General features: G+C 42.8%; 1 long non-coding RNA gene across 1 annotated transcript; it reads right to left on the reverse strand.

Annotated features, from left to right (window-relative positions):
* Positions 1-1,635: 1,635 nt before the first annotated feature.
* LOC142481327 (uncharacterized) lies at positions 1,636-18,497 on the reverse strand. Its single transcript, XR_012795746.1, has 3 exons — positions 18,401-18,497; positions 5,614-5,758; positions 1,636-2,277 (listed from the first exon to the last, which is right to left on the reverse strand). It is a non-coding gene; the product is annotated as an uncharacterized LOC142481327 (long non-coding RNA).
* Positions 18,498-19,020: the final 523 nt, after the last annotated feature.

Below are 19,020 nucleotides of genomic sequence, written 5' to 3' on the forward strand. Positions count from 1 at the left end.
ATAAGACACCGTATTTCATTACCAAATTTAATAGGTCACATAATAAGATGAGACATATTCTTAATAAATATTGGTACATTTTACATTTGGACCCCATTTTGACAAAGTTTTTACCAGAAAGACCTCCTATTGTTTTTACTAAAAGTGATAATCTTAAAACCATGCTGGCCCCGAGCCTTCTAAAGGGTAGTGTCCCCAATAAGAAGAAGGACCTTAGAGATCTATTGGGGCTTAAAGGTAATCATAGATGCAATAGATGTAAAATTTGTCCAAGGATGCTGACACAAGATCACTTTAAGTCCAAAATGACAGATCACGAATATGAGATTAAAAACTATATTGACTGTCTGTCCACATATGTTATATATATTTTACAATGTGGGTGTGGACTACAATATGTAGGTCGCACAAAACGCCATCTGAAAATACGTGTGATGGAACATTTAAGAAATATTGTCAACATCCCTAAAACATTGACCTCTGGTAAACCATTAACCCATTTGCTGTCCCATTTTAAGGATGTCCATCAATGCAGCACCACAGGGGTCAAATACATGGGTATAGAACATATCACCACTACTACTAGAGGTGGCGATAAGGATTTATTTATCGCAAGGAGGGAGCAATTCTGGATATACACACTCCAAACTAAACATCCTGGGGGGTTAAATGATTATGTGGAGTTGACTCCCTTCTTGCGGTAACTAAATGACAGGTGATCTTTTCTTTGCAGTCTGGTTTTATCAAAATTTCAGAATTGAGATGCATTCTATTTTAGCCAATTTTATTCAACATGTTATTGATATTTTTGTTTGTTTTTATGTCTTTTTTTACCTTGCACATGTTTTTCCTTTTCCTCCTTCCTTTCCCTTTCCCCTTCCCCCCCCCCTTCTTCTCCACATCCATTTCTTTATATTATATGTTTTATGTTTAACTGTTGTATTTTTATGTGGTAGCACAATGTTTTATTAATACTACTTTTTTACATATATTTTCAAATGTATTTTATATGTGACACTTGTTAAAAGGGCCACCTGTAGGTATCTCTTTATGTATTTCCACTGGTGAGTGGCACTTTTGTCTTTTATTATCTAATTATTACTCAAAGTGCCACCACTGCAATACAGCATCAATATCCTGTTCATTTTAACATTAAGGGGCAGGCTTGGTGAAGTTGAACCATCCCCCTTTTCTATTTAACCAATAGTGGATTGGATGTTCTTTTATTGGTATTAACCAATCATCTATGTGGTATATAAAGGACCCCAAACAGGTGCCCCTGATATCGCCTGAGGAAGAATACTTTTGTATTCGAAACGCGTCGCGAAGGGTGTCGCTGGTCTGTTTATCACATACAGCCAGTCTTCACACAAGTGTTTTTATTGCTATTTTTATTGCCATTTTCGATCGAAACGGAAAACGGGCGGGCACTTCCGGGACTACTATAGGGGGCCTCATTTGCCGCGCATGCGCACTACGCAGATCAACACGCCGACAAGCGTGTGAAGCAGAGACGCAGCGCAGCCTCTGAATACAGCCCCAGCGCGCGGGGCTTGTTCCTGAGGACTGAGATTACCCCCCCTCTTCATCCCATATGTTGCCCTACCAATAGAAGTGACGATCGTGATCTGGACCATTAAAGTTTTTATATATGTAAGTGCATATTATTATCTTTATTTGTTGTCAATACATATCAAATCTCAATCTTGGTGCGCTTTTGTGTTTTTTCTTTTTTTCTGGGACTCAATATAATTGAGAACTAAAATATATTTAAACTTGACAGAATTTGGAACGTTAGTGCATTTAATAACAGCAAACGAGGATACTGCTGCTGATGAAGTAGTTAGACAATTTATATGCAAATTACATACTAACATGAACAGGATATGAACATCAAAATAAAACTTATTCCAACGTTTGTGTAATACTAAAAATAAAAAAATTATAAAGAATATATACAAAATATAGTTAGATTGAATAATAAATAAATAATGATAATAATAATATTCAAATTGAATGACATCTAACATATGCCAGTCTTCTTTGAAACGTGAACCAATTCATTATCACATAATATACACATACCCTACCTATAACTAATAATATGAATATAATGTCCTTAATTGTATAAATCACATATATGTATAATAAATCTAAATACCGTACTAATATCTAAAAAGCAATAAATTGTGCATTATATAATAATTAATAAGAAAATATATACATATTTAAGCTTGAAAAAGAGAGAAACATTAAATGTATCTCTCCATATGTAAACTGGAAAGAAGAGATGAAACAGTGGTTAATGATTGCAAGAGACAAGCCAAAAACTTTTATATGGCTATAGATTTGTATATCAAATATAACCCTATTTTGGGTATATAGAGTCCTGATTGATCAAATTACAATTGTTCCTAAATGATTTTTTTCTATATCATTATAGAGAGAAGATCCCTATAGATATAATTGGGGGCAAAAATTAATCTAGCATAAGGGTGAAAGGGACCTGGATTATAACCATCCCAATATTATTTTTTTAAAATATATCAATGTGACGACTAGTATTGGTGCTGATTCTAGGTATAATAACTGCACTATATAAAGGATGAATATGTATTTGTAAATGTCTATATTAAACTATTGTACGTTGAGTAATAGGGGAGAGAAGCGAAGCTCTATTTTACTTAAGAAAAAGAAATACTAACAAGCCAAGAGGCAGCAATCCAAGTGAATAGAACTAACTAATAATTGAATTAAAAATGAATTTTATGTTTAATATTGTGTCTTGTGTAAACATGGTTTATATATTAATAAGTGAACTTAAATTCTAAATATGATTATTACATAGTAACTTATTAAGAATGATAAAGGAATGTGATTGTGTCAAAGATAAATATTGTGTCAAAGATAAATATTGTGTGTTTGTGATACAGTGCTGACCAAGGGTCCCACAATCACACCGACTAGGACCACGGAGGGAGCATGCTAAACATGCTCAACCCAGACCTCTGAGATCCCGTCAATGGACGTGGATGTTGAATCTATATTACACTATAGTACTTGTGTCAATGCAGTCGTTTAGACCCCCTGGACTTAATGTCTCCAACATATAAATCCAGAAGGTCTCCCTTAAGTTCAGTTTTTTGACCCTGTCGCCACTTAATAATGCTAGAGGGATATGTTCTAAGCACATAACAGTCAATGATGATGGATCCTTGTTGTGTATTTCCAAGAAATGTCTAGATAGGTTGTGAGTGGTAATACCATGTAGAATGTTTCTTCTATGTTCTAGAAATCTTGTGCTTAGAGTCCTTGTGGTTCTCCCCACATATTGGAGTCTGCATTTGCATGTAATGACATAGATCACGAATGAGGATAGACAATCCATATGACTCTTAATTGTATGTGTAGATTTATTAAAAAAGGATGTAACTTGGTTGGTTTTGCACATATGTTTGCATGTTATACATCTATTTCTACCACAAACAAAGTTGCCATTTATTGTCGGTTTTAACAAAGAAAGATCCTTAATCTGTTTAAGGCGACTAGGTGCCAGAATGGTTTTCAAGTTTCTGGCTTTTTTGTATATAATGGGAACTTTAGTTGGTAATTTATTTCCAATTATTGGGTCCCTTAACAATATACTCCAGTGTTTGTTGAGAATTGTTGAAATGCCTTTCACTGAATTATTAAATGTCGTAATGAAAAATGGTGACTTGACAGAATTGACCCCAAAATCACCATTGGTCCCTCCAACCTTGTTTGATTTGGATAATAAAGATTTACGCTCTAGGAGACCTACCTGTCGAAATGTCTCATATACAGTATGATGTGTTTGTCATAACCTTTGGCCAGAAATCTTTCAACCAATATTTCCCCCTGGGCCAAAAAATCAGAATGTGAAGAACAATTCCTCCTAATTCTGAGAAATTGGCCCCTGGGGATATTGGCCAACCATCTTTTGTAATGGTTGCTATTATTGTGTAGATAACTATTGGTGGCCACTGTTTTAAAGTGTGTTTTGGTGATGATTTCTCCATTTAAATGAGCCTCCAGTTCTAAGTCCAGAAACACAATCGTGTTCTTATTAACATTGTAAGTAAACTTCAGATCCATGTCATTGTTGTTAAATGCCTGCAGTTTATGTTCCAGGAGTTCCTGATCACCATCCCATATTAGGATGATGTCATCTATGTAACGGCTATAGTACACAAGACTCGCCCCCAGATCTGCATCACCCCACACATGTAGTTCCTCCCACAAACCCATGTAGAGGTTCGCATAACTAGGGGCAAATCTCGTGCCCATGGCCGTCCCACAGATCTGCAAATAATAAATGTCTTCAAATAAAAAATAATTGTGTTCTAGTATGAATGTAATAGCCTGCAAAATAAACAAGGATTGTGTGTTGCCTAAACTTGTGTCCAAATTAAGAAAATGTTTTACTGCTTCTAAACCTTTATTATGTTTAATGCAAGTATACAAAGATGTAATATCACATGTTGCCCAGATGTATGTGGGTTTCCAAATGATTCCAGAGATGGAGTCGAGGACATGCAACGTGTCTCTTAAATACGATTTCAATCGTGTGACTAAAGGTTGTAGAAAATAATCCACGTATTGGGACACGCTGGATGTCATCGACTCCACCCCTGAAACAATGGGTCTTCCAGGAGGGTTGGAAATGTGTTTATGTATCTTGGGAATGTGGTAAAAAATAGGTGTTCTTGGAAACCGTATGTAAAGAAAACCAAATTCTGACTTGTTAATGACATTCATATTTAGAGCCTGAGTAAGAAGATCTTTATACTTCTTTTGAAAACTTTCCATAGGATCTTGCCCCAAAATGATATATGAGGTATTGTCGCCTAAGAGTCTAAAAGCCTCTGACAGGTAATCTGTTCTGTCCTGCAGAACTATGCCCCCTCCTTTATCCGCCTGTCTAATGACAAGGTTGTTTAGACTACAAAGTTCCTTAAGTGCGATGTTCTCCTCTTTTGATAGATTTCTATTCCGTATTGATGTTGTATTTAAACACATTTGTTCAAAATCCTTAAGAACCATGGTGTAAAAAGTTTCAACAAATGCTCCCTTTGAATGGTAAGGAAAATACGTGGACTTTGCAGAAAAAGGAGAGTGGACTATTTTGGTATCTCTTACTGAAGGGAGATCAGCGGATCCATCAACACTTTGTTCTCTATATAAAACTAGGGGTCTTCCTGGTTGTGATGTAATATTTGTATGATTATTCGTAGATGATATAGAACTATCTAGCTCATAAACGGATAGCTGACTTATATCCAACAAATGTGATGACTCCTCTATTTGTATCCCTTCTTGTAACAGGGTGGACATTGCATCAATGCAAGCTATCTCCTGTGTGTTAAGTATACATTGTTGTTGTTCCTTGTTTTGCATCGTGAAATGTCGCATCAGTGTGATTTTCCTAATATATTTGTTCAAGTCTACAAACAGGTCAAATCTGTTTGGAAGACTACTGGGGGCAAATGAGAGACCCTTGGTCAGCAGTGATATGTGGTTACTAGACAAAATATGTGTTTATAAATTGAAAATGCCGTGTACCTCTGGATTGCTGGCTCTTAGCTTACCTACCTTCTTTCTTTGTTCGCGCTTCCCTCCCCTGGTTCCTCGCAGCTTCTTTTTCTCCGTTGTGGAGTGTTTGTATGATACGTCGGTTTCCGATCCCACAGGGGATAAGATTTTCCTCTCTCCCGATTCTCTTCTTGTGTTACTAATTCTAAAAAAGAGGCAGTGTGAGATTTAATGGTTGGGACAGTATTTTCTGGGTGGTTCTTGTTGCTATCCCTAATCTGTGTTTTAGGTATCGCCCCACTACTTTTGTCAATCACCACAGTCTCCTCACAACTTGCCCCCTTTTCTTGTAAGACTTCAAATCTATTTTCTGTAGGACAGGAAAATTGTGTATTTGCTATTGTCTTTTCACTTCTATGAGTGTTCTGTCCTTTGTCACTAGATGTTGAGTGAGTGTTTGAATTGTCTCTACTCTTGTCCCTTTGTTTGTCATCTTTATGGTTGGTTTTTTTATAATACTTATTTGGAGTATAATGTTTGGATCTATCTCTCCTATCATGTCGTCTCCAATCTCTGATTTTATCAGTAGCATAGTCAGTTTGATCTCTAACATATTTGCTACTCTTGCGATCACTGATCTCCTTTTCATATTTCAGTACCCTAGAGTCAACTAGTTTGTCCAACTCCTGGAATTCTTCACTTTCCACATATGGAATCATGATCTGTTGGGTTTCCTCTATTTCTTTTGCGATTTCATTAAGCTTATCTTCCCTATAATTTATTAATAATTTTATTAGGGTAAAGGAACATGACTCCATTGCGTCATTCCACTTATTTTTAAAATCAATATTTGTATCAAATGTTGGTTTTTTTGTAAACCTTAGGCCCCTAGGGACTATTTTGGCATCCAGATAATTCTGCAATGAAAGGAGATCAAGCCAATGTTTCATCTCTTCCTTCGCCAACCTTTCAAGCTTAAAAAAGTTGGTTTTTAGATCAATTGTATCCTCTTTGAATTCTGTCATATCTATTTCAGCTGAATCTGCATATTGTTGTCTCCTAATGAGACGCTCCTTACTAGTTTTCATCATTTTGCCAGATGTCCCAGAGATGCAAATGCAAGATGGGTGTAAATGGAAAGCTGCTGCTGTCTATTGAGGATGACAATTTAAAGGAACAGTTTTAAAGACAGCGCACCTTTTTCAGCACACCCAAATTGCTGCCTCTCTGGTGACGTGTGCCAAAATGTTGCACCAAATACCAATATTGATTAAGATATTTACATGAACCAACTGGTGCTCGCCTATACAAAATAAAATGTAATATAATGAAAAAATGTACATAAACCAAACAAAAAAAAAAATATAAAAAATGTGCAAAAATGTGAAAAAAATTATTACAATAATCTGTTGAAAATATATAAAAAATATAGCATAAAAATACAAAAAAATGAACTATAAAAAATACTTTAAGTCCAAATGAAGTCCATGAATGAATAAAACAAAGGTCCAGGCTGCTTCTTCTTGGGCTCACCAAGTTCCCATAGTACCTATTAGAAAAAGAAAAGAGAAAAAGCGCCCGATCCTTGTGTAAAATCAGATGAACAATTTAATAAATCATGGACATGACAAATGCACACTTACAATTTGTCTGATTAAAACAAGCATTTTATGGGACCTGCCCATGCACCAAACGAAGACTCCACAGTCACCTCCGCTCTGCAATCTCACGATTAGTTCGTATTCCAGTACTTGAGAACGCCGTTTTCTCCAGGGTGTATATCAACCATCCGTCAGGAGCTTCTCAGCAGCGTGCGTCCGCCATTACTCCCACGCATGTGGTACTGGATACCGGAAGGACTTTGCTTGTGTTTCCTTGGTCTCTCTCTGGTGCCGAAGGCAGGTCAGCCACCGTAGTTACAATGTAAACCGTCCCTACGCGTTTCTTCCGCCTTTGCGGATTTCATCAGGGGATGGACACCAAAGGGGCTATCTGGTGTTAAATAGTCCCTCATGTTAATAAACATTATATGACTCACAGGTGTGTTCAATTCAATCGGTGTCATTAAATCAAGTTGATATCTGGTGCAATGTAATTGAGAACTAAAATATATTTAAACTTGACAGAATTTGGAACGTTAGTGCATTTAATAACAGCAAACAGCAAATCTCCCCCCCCCCCACTTGGCGCACCTCTGGGTTATACTATATATATATATATATATATATATATATATATATATACACACACACACACATATATACACACACACACACACACACACACACACACGTGTATGTGTGTATAAAACAGACTATATATATACATATAGTATGATATATATATACTATATGTGTATGTATATATATATATATGTATATATATATATATATATGTATATATATATATATATATATATATATATATATATATATATATATATATATATATATATATATACACGACTATTAAGGTTAAAGATAATGGTGAAAGACAGGGTTGCAGACCTGTCTAAGACATGCAAATGAAAATACAGGAATATTTACAGTATATATATATATATATATATATATATATATATATATATATATATATATATATATATTGCGCGCGCACACACACATATAACGTTTTATCCAACTTTTTCATTTATCATTTGTAGAGAAAATGAACATTGTCGCCAGAAGCGCTATTTTTTCAAAATGTAACATCTCTACTAGTGTAAAATGATACTTCATATAAAGCAGGTTATGGGACCCAGTATAAAATGACCTTCATGTTTCTTATTACATCCCAGTATATGGATACTTTCTATTATCACAAGCTGCTAACATGTGACAGGGCTCAGAGTCTGAGCCCAGAATGTGACATACTGAACATTCTCATTCTAAATTTCAAAAAATATTGTGTTGATTTCTGACCTGACTGCCGTGGTTACAGCTCAACCACTCTGTTCTACTGCATGTCACCACTTTCTGCCACAACCAGCTGACGGTGGATCTGCAAGGAGTTCAACGCTCATTGGCATCACATCTGTGGCTTGGTTAACGTATCATTTCTCCAGCTTTTTATTGTATTGTTTTGAAGTAGATTATATTTATTTAGTTGAATAGATATTTATTTAGTTTAATAGATATTTATTTAGTTAAATAGATTATATTTGTAAGTTTAATAAATTATATTTCTTAGTTTAATAAGTTATATTTCTTAGTTTAATAAGTTATATTTCTTAGTTTAATAAATTATATTTCTTAGTTTAATAAGTTATATTTGTTAGTTTAATAAGTTATATTTGTTAGTTAATAGATTATATTTGTTAGCACAGTAGATTATATTTATTTAGTTGAATAGATATTTATTTAGTTAAATAGATTATATTTGTTAGTTTAATAAGTTATATTTCTTAGTTTAATAAATTATATTTCTTAGTTTAATAAGTTATATTTCTTAGTTTAATAAATTATATTTCTTAGTTTAATAAGTTATATTTGTTAGTTTAATAAGTTATATTTGTTAGTTAATAGATTATATTTGTTAGCACAGTAGATTATATTTACTAGTATTTAAGTCTCCCCCTCAGTGCCCCATTAGGACCCGTGCGCATATTTCACATCTTTTCGGAGTCGCTTATTTTTTAGACCCTCGGAGCCGAAACCTAAAGGGGTCAGCTAAGAAAGTTCGGATCAAGAGGAGCCGCACAGTTTAAAGACAGAACATTTCCAAGGGAGATGGAGACAATTTGGGTAAGATCTGATTAAAGGATAACCTTTGGGGAAGGAAAGGGTGACGCGGGAGTGTAAGAGGGGGGTGAGAGAGCAAGGTGGTGTGTCAGATTGGGGCAGAGCAAGAGAACGCAAAAATGATGGGGATTTGCTGCACACCAAAAAAAACAATTAGTGATACTTTTACCGGTGCCCCTTAGTCTCAGGGAAGACCGGCATTTCGTCCAATGGATACAATATGATTGATGGAAAAGGGCACACGGATTTGAATAAAAAAAGATAATTTATTGTGCCACAGACTACAATGTTTCGGCTGCTGGCCTTTCTTTGCTGGATTTAGTGGGTTTAGCCACTTTACCGAGAAAGGCAGCAGGCTGAAATGTTGTTGTCTATGGCAATGCAAGAGAAAACAGGTTGGGGGGGTGGGTTCTCGCAAGGTCGCCGACCCATGGGTGAGTGTCCCCGGTGGCAAATAGTCCTGGACCCCGGGAAAGCTGTCTGTGGCCCATACAAGCTGAGTAACATGTAGAAAGGACACATGTATGTTCAGAATGAGTTAGCATGGTATTTTGAGAGGCATCATAGCAGGTCAGTGCAAGTCAGTGCAGAGCACTGCAAGGTCAGTCAATATGAGGAAGGGTCCGATGGAGGAGTTGGAGGGTCCTAGAATATCTCTTAAAGCAGGGGTGCGCAAATCGAGGGGTGCGACATTTTCTTGGGGAGGGGCTCGGCGCTTATAGTGGCCCCTCGCTCTTCCCCACAGCATTTAAATTAAATGCCGGAAATCGCGCGCAAGGCCTCTGTAAGTTCCCTTTCCTTGGCTCCGGCGGCTTCTGGAGACAGCAACGTGGCATCACATGATGTGGCATTGCCATAGCAACGTGATATCACATGACGTCGTTACATCAGAACGTCGGAGACAAGGTGGGGAGGGTGGAGGGGGGAGCAGGGGAAAAAGGTTGCGCAACCCTGTCTTAAAGCATTGTCTTGCATACAGATCAGAGGCGAAGAATGGATATGGATATCCGATGTGAAGGAGGAAATAATACTGAGATCACTACCGCTAAGACCGATTCGATGGAAGAAGGTGAGTGATGAAATAGCCGTCACTGTGTAACTCTTCCAATTACCTGCAACTTCATGCAGAGAAATAGCAACGCTTGTTTTTAACGCATTAAGCGCCTAATGGGGAATTCAACTGCTGAGAGTTTAAGGGAGTTACTCACCAAACTCAGCGACGTTTCTGTGTCTCTGTGATAACTCCCCCAGGACATGCTTGAAAACCAGAGGTAACTCAATGTATTTTTGATAAATAGAAACATGACCTTCTGGGGAGGGGTATATAATGGGTACTGGGCCTGGTGAGGTGGGTATAACGGGTTCTGGGCCTGGTGAGGTGGGTATAACGGGTACTGGGCCTGGGGAGGAGCGTATAGCAGGGTACTGGGCCTTGGGAGGGTTGTATAACTGGGTACTGAGCCTGGGGAGGTGGGTATAACGGGTATTTGCCCTGTGGAGGGCGGTATAACGTGGTATTGGGGAGGGGGTATAAGTGGCACAGGAGCTCTTGCGATACAGAGTATCACTGTCCCTGGTTACAAACACTTCATGTCTCCTGCAGATCAGGACACGCACGAAGGTGGTGCCCTTTGTGCCACCAGACGACGAGGCGGGCTACGAGGCGGACGACGAGGCATACGATAAAGCGGGCGTCAAGTGGTGCGAAGAGGTGGGCTACAAGGCGGCCGATGAGGCAGACGACGAAGCGGATGTCAAGTCTGGCGACGTGGTGGACGATGGCCTAGGAGAATACGAGAGGTGTGGACGGATCTGCTGCTTCACCTTTTTTAGGCGGAGGAGAAGACCCCGGGAGCAGGTAGCAGAATACGAGAGGTGCGGACAGATCTGCTGCTTCACCTTTTTTAGGCGGAGCAGCAGACCCCGGGAGCAGGTAGCAGAGGAGCCAGGGCGTAGATCCAGGGGTATTCTAGGGGCCCTGAGAAGTTGGTTTGACCGCAGGAGAGGCAGATAAGATCAGGAAGGCTGCGGGAGGGGCAGGTACTATAGGGAGATTGGGATATTGGGCGTGAGAGGGTGAGAGAGAACAAGGAGCAGGGCCGGAGCACGGGTTTCATGCGCCCGAGGCGAAACTTAAAATTTGTGCCCTAGTTGTATAAAAAATAATAAGATAAATAAAATAATAAAATAAACAGTGGCGTAGCTATCGGGGCTGCAGGGGGTGCGACCGCACCCCAGCGCAACGCAAAATAAAAATAAAAGGGCGCCAAAATACTGGATAAAAAAAAGAATAATAATTTTAAAAAAAAGATAAATAAATTAGAAATAATAAGAGGAAAAAATAATAATGATTATTAATGCGCCCCTAGGACCTTTGCGCGCTAGGCGACCGCCTAATGGCCGGCCGGCCCTGCGAGGTATGCGGGAGGAAAAGGGGTGAATGGGATAGATATGCAGGGGAATGGGGGAGCAGGTGAGTTATACACAGGGGCACAAGGGCTCCATCACCCGCATCTCTATATACTGAGTGTGCCCCTGTGTATAACAACGCTGATCTGTGCTGTTCCATCTGATCTCACTGCGCAGTGATCCAGGGACCATCCGATCGCCATTTAATGGGGTCAGGAAGGAATTTTTTTCCCCCATTGCACAGCAGGGGTTATGTTTCGCCTTCCTCTGGATCACAGCAACAAACTGCCCTTTGTGCATGAATTATCAGTGAGATCTTTATACACCCTGCATTGGTCTTCACTCCTTTGCTGCCGGAGGGGCCTGCAGTGCATTGCTCTGCGTGTTACTATATCGCTCTGCAATGTGCTGCAGGCCCCTACCAGCAAAGAGATTAATTATTTCAATAAAATACTCTCTTTAATCCAACCTATGTGTAGTGTCTTTTCTATCCGTTGTATCAATTGCTAACAGCTCAGTGATTCTTCCCCAGGTCGCTGCACTAGTGTCACACTGCCAAGCCGGGTGTGAGGGAGATTTATAGGGTCACATATACACTTCTGCCAAAACACGAGTGCAAACAGGAAGCCCCTCTGATCTGTTATATCTTTTATAACACAAAACGGTATCTAAAAAGGTAAAAAGAACATACATGGGATTCTGCTACAAATATCTCTCTAATTACAAACCAATTAGCAAATCATTCAGATTAGAGTCGAGCGAAAAGAAAGGGTTAAGTATCTCATGTACAGTATATGCAGTGTAGGCTGTTCTGCGCATTACATGCAGGGGACAACGTTTAGGGGATATAAGTAATGCTGATCTCAGAGCTGACCGGCTGACCTGCTCTACCGGCTGATCTGCTCTACTGGCTGACCTGCTCTTCTGGCTGACCGGCTGACCGGCTCTACCGGCTGACCGGCTTCCCTTCTTCCAGCTAACTGACCTGAATTGTGGCCCCTGTATCTCCCAATTAAACGTTTTATTGGCATATTCTTGTTTGACTCGTTCTATACAGACATTTTCTATACATTCATTGTGGGATTTGATAACATCTGTAAGATCTCTCAGAACATCACATTCTGTACGTTTGTGCTGAATATTTTTCCATTCTCAATTTACTTAGGGGCCTATGCAGAGAGCAGCACTGGAAATAATTGGAATTGGTAATAAATTGTACCTGTAATGGCGTGATTTTATCTCCATATGCAGAAAGGTCAGAAAACTGCATTTAAAATCATGCTTGATTATGGAGAGTTTCAACCGGCGAGATGCGCGCTGGTGAAACATGTTTGAAAAAAAGCGCGTTTTTTTTTTTCTTTTCACTCTCGCCGGTGAGCTCCAGTTTCCTGCCAACTTTTGTTGGCGGAGCTAATTGTAGAATTTCTCTCCATTTTAATGGCGCGAACAGCCCCTAGATGGCGATCGTACCTTTCTGCATACGGCCCTTTTCAAAACTGGCGAGATTTTGGTTCTCGCCAGCCGTGCGGCGAGTTCTACTAAAAAAAAATAAAAAAATGCCGCTTTTTACTCAACTCGCCATTTTCAACCTTATTATAGCCATATAGCGCTAAAAAACGCCGAAATTTCCGTTCGCGCTGCTCTCTGCATAGGCCCCTTAATATTAGTTTTTGGCTTCAATTATTTATATCGAGCCCAAAATACCTTTATACAGAAAATGCTGTTCCCTTTATCCCACAAATGCTGCTTCATTAAAGCCCAGGGGTGGCACTTTGTGCATTCTCAAACTTTTAGGCAACATCCCTAATTTCCAAAAGTGGGATAAAATCTGTGCATATGGTTAATTTTTCCATTTTTCCATTGTGACAAAATATCAATTTTCTCACTCAGACTCCTAAATCCCTCCCCAAATATATCAGTTTCACATAAAAGTGTGTGCGCGTCTCCTTCCGCCTAACTGGCACGTCGTCCTTACGGGCGCCACTCCGTGTAACTCCACGCTGCCCTCCAGTGGTAAAAGAAATAAGATTCATTTACTATACTCGTCTGGCAGATGCTCCCGTATAAGGTGGGTAACTCTGTATTAGGGGTCTAGGTAGAGTATATTTTATACTTATGTCGGATAGATGAGGAATTTATATTCCTAACGGGTTATTGTGAGAGGCCTTAGATCTTATCCTATATGCACGCAGCCCTCGCCTCTCTGACCTTGAACACGTACTTCAATCTGATTTTTTGAGACTTGAAACTGGATTTCCCAAAACAAACTGATTTTAAACACTGACAAGACTGTAACAATGGTATTTGGGACCAGAGCTAAATTGCTAAAGCTACCAATGACAGAGCTTCAGATAAAAACCAGCTCTAAAACCATCCTAGCCCCTGTTACTTGTTTGAAATAACTGGGCATATAGTTCAACTCCCATTTAACATTTGGGTTGCACATTGATACCGACATCCAAATCCTATGCCAAACTAGGTGTACTTTACAGGAACAAATCCTCCCTAAGGCCCTCATGCAGTAATCGCCTACAGCGATTCAGTAAGCCCAGAGAAGCTGGCGATTAGAGCAAAAATAACCGGTTTTTTTTTTTTGCCGGAAAATAAATAAATAAATAAAATCTGCAGATGCGCGGTGATAAGCCACTTTTCGGCACTGATCGCCAGTTTTTCAAACACGCTCAATTCTATAAGCCCTGATCAGCTTATTGCGGCTGATCGCCACTTTAAAATTGCTGTTTCTTCTCCAAATTGTCCCGCCACAAAAGTAGGCAAGAAGGTGGGGTGAAGCTGCGATGAAAATAAAATGCATGTATCCCGGAGCTGATATCCATTAATATCAGCATCAGAGACCCCCGGCATGAATCCCATGCATAAAAAATGCATTTACAGGCAACTTCATTACCGCCAAGGCAATGAAGGGATTATACACCCGTGCCAGGCTTATTGTGGGTAGCGGGGGTGGGAGAAGGTGGTATTTGGCCCTGGCTGGGTGTTTAGGCCTTGCCAGGGGGTTGGGGGATGACTTAACCTCTTCTTTAACTGAGCGGTTAATACCGCTAAGGTAATGAAGGGGTTAACCCCTCCCACTACCCCCCCCACCCGGTAGGCCTAAACACCCATCCTTGGGGCCAATACCCCGTTCACCCACCCCCGCTACCCACAATAAACACAAATACACATAACAGCCCCACTGGCCACCTCCTAGGTCCCTATTAAACCATTACAATATTCATAAAACCATTATTTTGTTTACACCCAGGATTATTACATGGGGTTAGGGCTATGTTATTCAGTGAGGGGTTGTATGTTTGTATTCGTAGGGACAGGCAAGGCCGGAGCCAGATGGGGTTCTCCTGCCTCTGTCCTCCCTGTCTCCTGACCCTTCCTGTAGCCGGACAAAGAAGAAGAAGCAGGCACACGGTCTTACTCAAAGGAGGTTTAATATGCCATAAAGTCCAACGTTTCGGCAGTCAAATACTGCCTTTCTCAAGGTGAAGGCTACCAAACACAAGAAACAGTCACAATATATACCACCCCCCTGATACTCACCCCTCCCGGCTCTGCCACATAACCAGGATGCTGACGCCCACCTGATGACGTCAGAGCTACCATATGGCGCCCCCTAGTGACGTCAGACGTCTAGGTCTAAATCCCTGGCAATACAGCATAGAGCTGCCTTGGAGGACTGCAGCCACAGCCACACATGGGGGAGTGTTCAGTCTGGGGAGAGGTGTGGCTGTGGCTGCAGTCCTCCAAGACAGCTCTATGCTGTATTGCCAGGGATTTAGACCTAGACGTCTGACGTCACTAGGGGGCGCCATATGGTAGCTCTGACGTCATCAGGTGGGCGTCAGCATCCTGGTTATGTGGCAGAGTGGGGTGGGGTTGCATCCCTTGTTTTTATGACTTTCTAATAAAGATAGATTTTTGCCAGACCTGCCTCTTCTCTGGATCATGGTGCGCTGCACTTTCTCTAGGGCAGGCCTGCACAACTCCAGTCCTCGAGGGCCGCACACAGGCCAGGTTTTTAGGATATCCCTACTTCAGCACAGCTGGCTCAATTAGTGGCTCAGTACGACTGAGCCACTAATTGAGCCAGCTGTGCTGATTTAGGGATATCCTGAAAACCTGGCCTGTTTGCGACCCTCGAGGACTGGAGTTGTGCAGGCCTGCTCTAGGGTATGGGAGACTGCCTGACGGGTGGCTGGGTTATGGGAGACTGCCTGACACTTTTATGGGAGTCTGCCTGACACTTGGGTGGGTGGGAGACTGTCTGACACTTGGGTTGACTGCCTGACACTTTGACTGCCTGACACTTGGGTGGGTGGGTGGGAGACTGCCTGACACTTGGGTTTGACTGCCTGACACTTGGGTGGGTGGGTGGGTGGGTGGGTGGGTGGGTGGGAGACTGCCTGACACTCCAGCTCCAGCTGGAAGGCGACCTGCACCCACGCTGATCGGAGTGCCACGGGGTGCTCTAAACATTATTCTGTGAGTCTTTTGTTCTGTTTAAATGTTTAATAAAACGCTCATTTAATTGAAGACTGTAACTGACGCCCTGCTATCATTTTACCCCACGCATCCCCGTTTCCTGAATCGGGGAGGGGGGAGGATTGGAACGTGTGAGGGAAGGGGAACCACCAGCAATTACTTTGCCCGCAAGCAGCTGATTATACGTTGCCACGGGAAGTACCACGGACGGGTCCATCAGACAACCCCACATTATTCTCTCCCAGGATCGAGCTTACACATGGCCGTGTAAGTAGTGTATTATTATTTTTTCTAAACCCCCCCCTTCCATCTGAACAACATTTGGGCTAAGAAGTGGATACCAGGAACAAGATACCCTTACACATATGTGCTCACACAGGGCCGTGTGAGTATTGGATTACCATATACTGTCATTTCGTCACCCCACCTTTATTAAACAGCTAGATATGCTATGAAGTCATCTTAGTAATGTTAATATAGGTCCATCTAATCCTTTGCTCCCCCTTTTTTTCCTTTTCGTTCTCCTATGACATGTTAGACTGCCTGACACGTGGTTGGGTGGGTGACTGACTGCCTGACATATGGGTGGGTGACTGACTGACACGTGGGTGACTGACTGACACGTGGGTGAGTGGGTGAGTGGGTTGGTGTCTGTATACATTCTGTCACTGATACACACAGACACTGGGAGGGGGCAGTCACACACACACTGGGGGGGGGGCAGTCACACACAAACACAGAATGGGAGGGGGGCAGACACACACACACACACAGAATGGGAGGGGGGCAGACACACACACACACAGACTTGGAGGGGGTACTTACACACACTGGGAGAGGGGCATCACACAGTGGCAGGGGGCAGACAGACACACACACAGACACACAGACTGGGAGGGGGCAGTCACACATACACACAGACTGGGAGGGGGGCAGTCAAACATACACTGGAAGGGGGGCAGTCACACACACACAGACTGGGAGAGGGGCAGTCACACACACACAGACTGGGAGGGGGAGGGCAGTCACACACACACAGACTGGGAGGGGGAGGGCAGTCACACACACAAACAGACTGGGAGGGGGGGCAGTCACACATACACTGGGAGGGAGGGGCAGTCACACATACACACAGACTGGGAGCGGGGCAGTCAAACATACACTGGGAGGGAGGGGCAGTCACACACACGCACAGACTGGGAGGGGGGGCAGTCACACACACATAGACTGGGAGGGGGGGCAGTCACACACACACACAGACTGGGAGGGGGGTAGTCACACACACACTGGGAGGGGGGCAGTCACACACACTGGGAGGGAGGGGCAGTCACACACACACAGACTGGGAGGGGGCAGTCACACACACACACACACACACACACTGGGTGTGGGGGCAGTCACACACACACTGCGAGGGGGGCAGTCACACACCCACACTGGGTGGGGGGCAGTCACACACCCACACTGGGTGCGGGGGCAGTCACACACACACTGCGAGGGGGGCAGTCACACACCCACACTGGGTGGGGGGCAGTCACACACCCACACTGGGTGGGGGGGCAGTCACACACACACTGGGAGGGGAGGCAGTCACACACACTGGGAGGGGGGCAGTCACACACACACTGGGAGGGGGGCAGTCACACACACTGGGAGGGGGGGCAGTCACACACACACTGGGAGGGGGCAGTCACACACACACTGGGAGGGGGGGCAGTCACACACACACTGGGAGGGGGGCAGTCACACACACTGGGAGGTGGGGCAGTCATACACACACAGACTGGGAGGGGGGCAGTCATACACACACAAACTGGGAGGGGAGGCAGTCACACACACAGACTGGGAGGCAGGCAGTCATACACACACAAACTGGGAGGGGGGGCAGTCACACACACAGACTGGGAGGCGGGCAGTCACACTTGCACAGACTGGAAAGGGGAGCAGTCACACACACACAGACTGGGAGGCGGGCAGTCACACACACAGACTGGGAGGGGGGCAGTCACACATACACTGGGAGGGGGGGCAGTCACACACACAGACTGGGAGGGGGGCAGTCACACACACAGACTGGGAGGGGGGCAGTCACACACACAGACTGGGAGGCGGGCAGACACACACACACAGACTGGGAAGGGGGCAGTCACACACACAGACTGGGAAGGGGGCAGTCACACACACACAGGCGACATGGTGCTTACCTGTAATGCCACTGTAGGGAGCCAGAAGTAGTGAGGCTTTTTTCCAGTCTGCCGGCAGTTTCAGTTGCCAGCTGTGAGCCTTCCTTCTGGTGAACACACACACACACACACACACACACACACACACACACACACACACACACACACACACACACACACACACACTACATCCGTCCCTGATACTAAGCCCCGCCCCCGGCAAATCCTGACCTCCAACCAATCCCCTGCTTCTACTCTAAAGCCCCGCCCCCGGCATCCTGCTATTGGGGGAAAACAAAAAATACGGCCGCCGCATCCTCCTCATGCTGCCGCCTCCGCGCACCGCCGCCGACTCGCGCACGGTACCAGTCACCAGGGGCAAAACCCGGGACATTTCCGGGACGGACTGTCAACCGGGACAGCACAGAAAAAAACGGGACTGTGCCGGCAAAACCGGGACAAATGGTCACTCTATAAATACACCTTATACTCCACATGCAGCACGTAACCATGAATGCAGTATATACTCTATATACGCCATGTACCCCAATTACGACACCTTATAACCCTGCATGCAGCAAATGTACACCTTATAATCCACATATCGCACTTAACCCTGACTGCGGTATATACACTATGCA

Source organism: Ascaphus truei, unplaced genomic scaffold (genome assembly GCF_040206685.1).
Source record: "Ascaphus truei isolate aAscTru1 unplaced genomic scaffold, aAscTru1.hap1 HAP1_SCAFFOLD_253, whole genome shotgun sequence".
Classification (NCBI taxonomy): domain Eukaryota; kingdom Metazoa; phylum Chordata; class Amphibia; order Anura; family Ascaphidae; genus Ascaphus; species Ascaphus truei.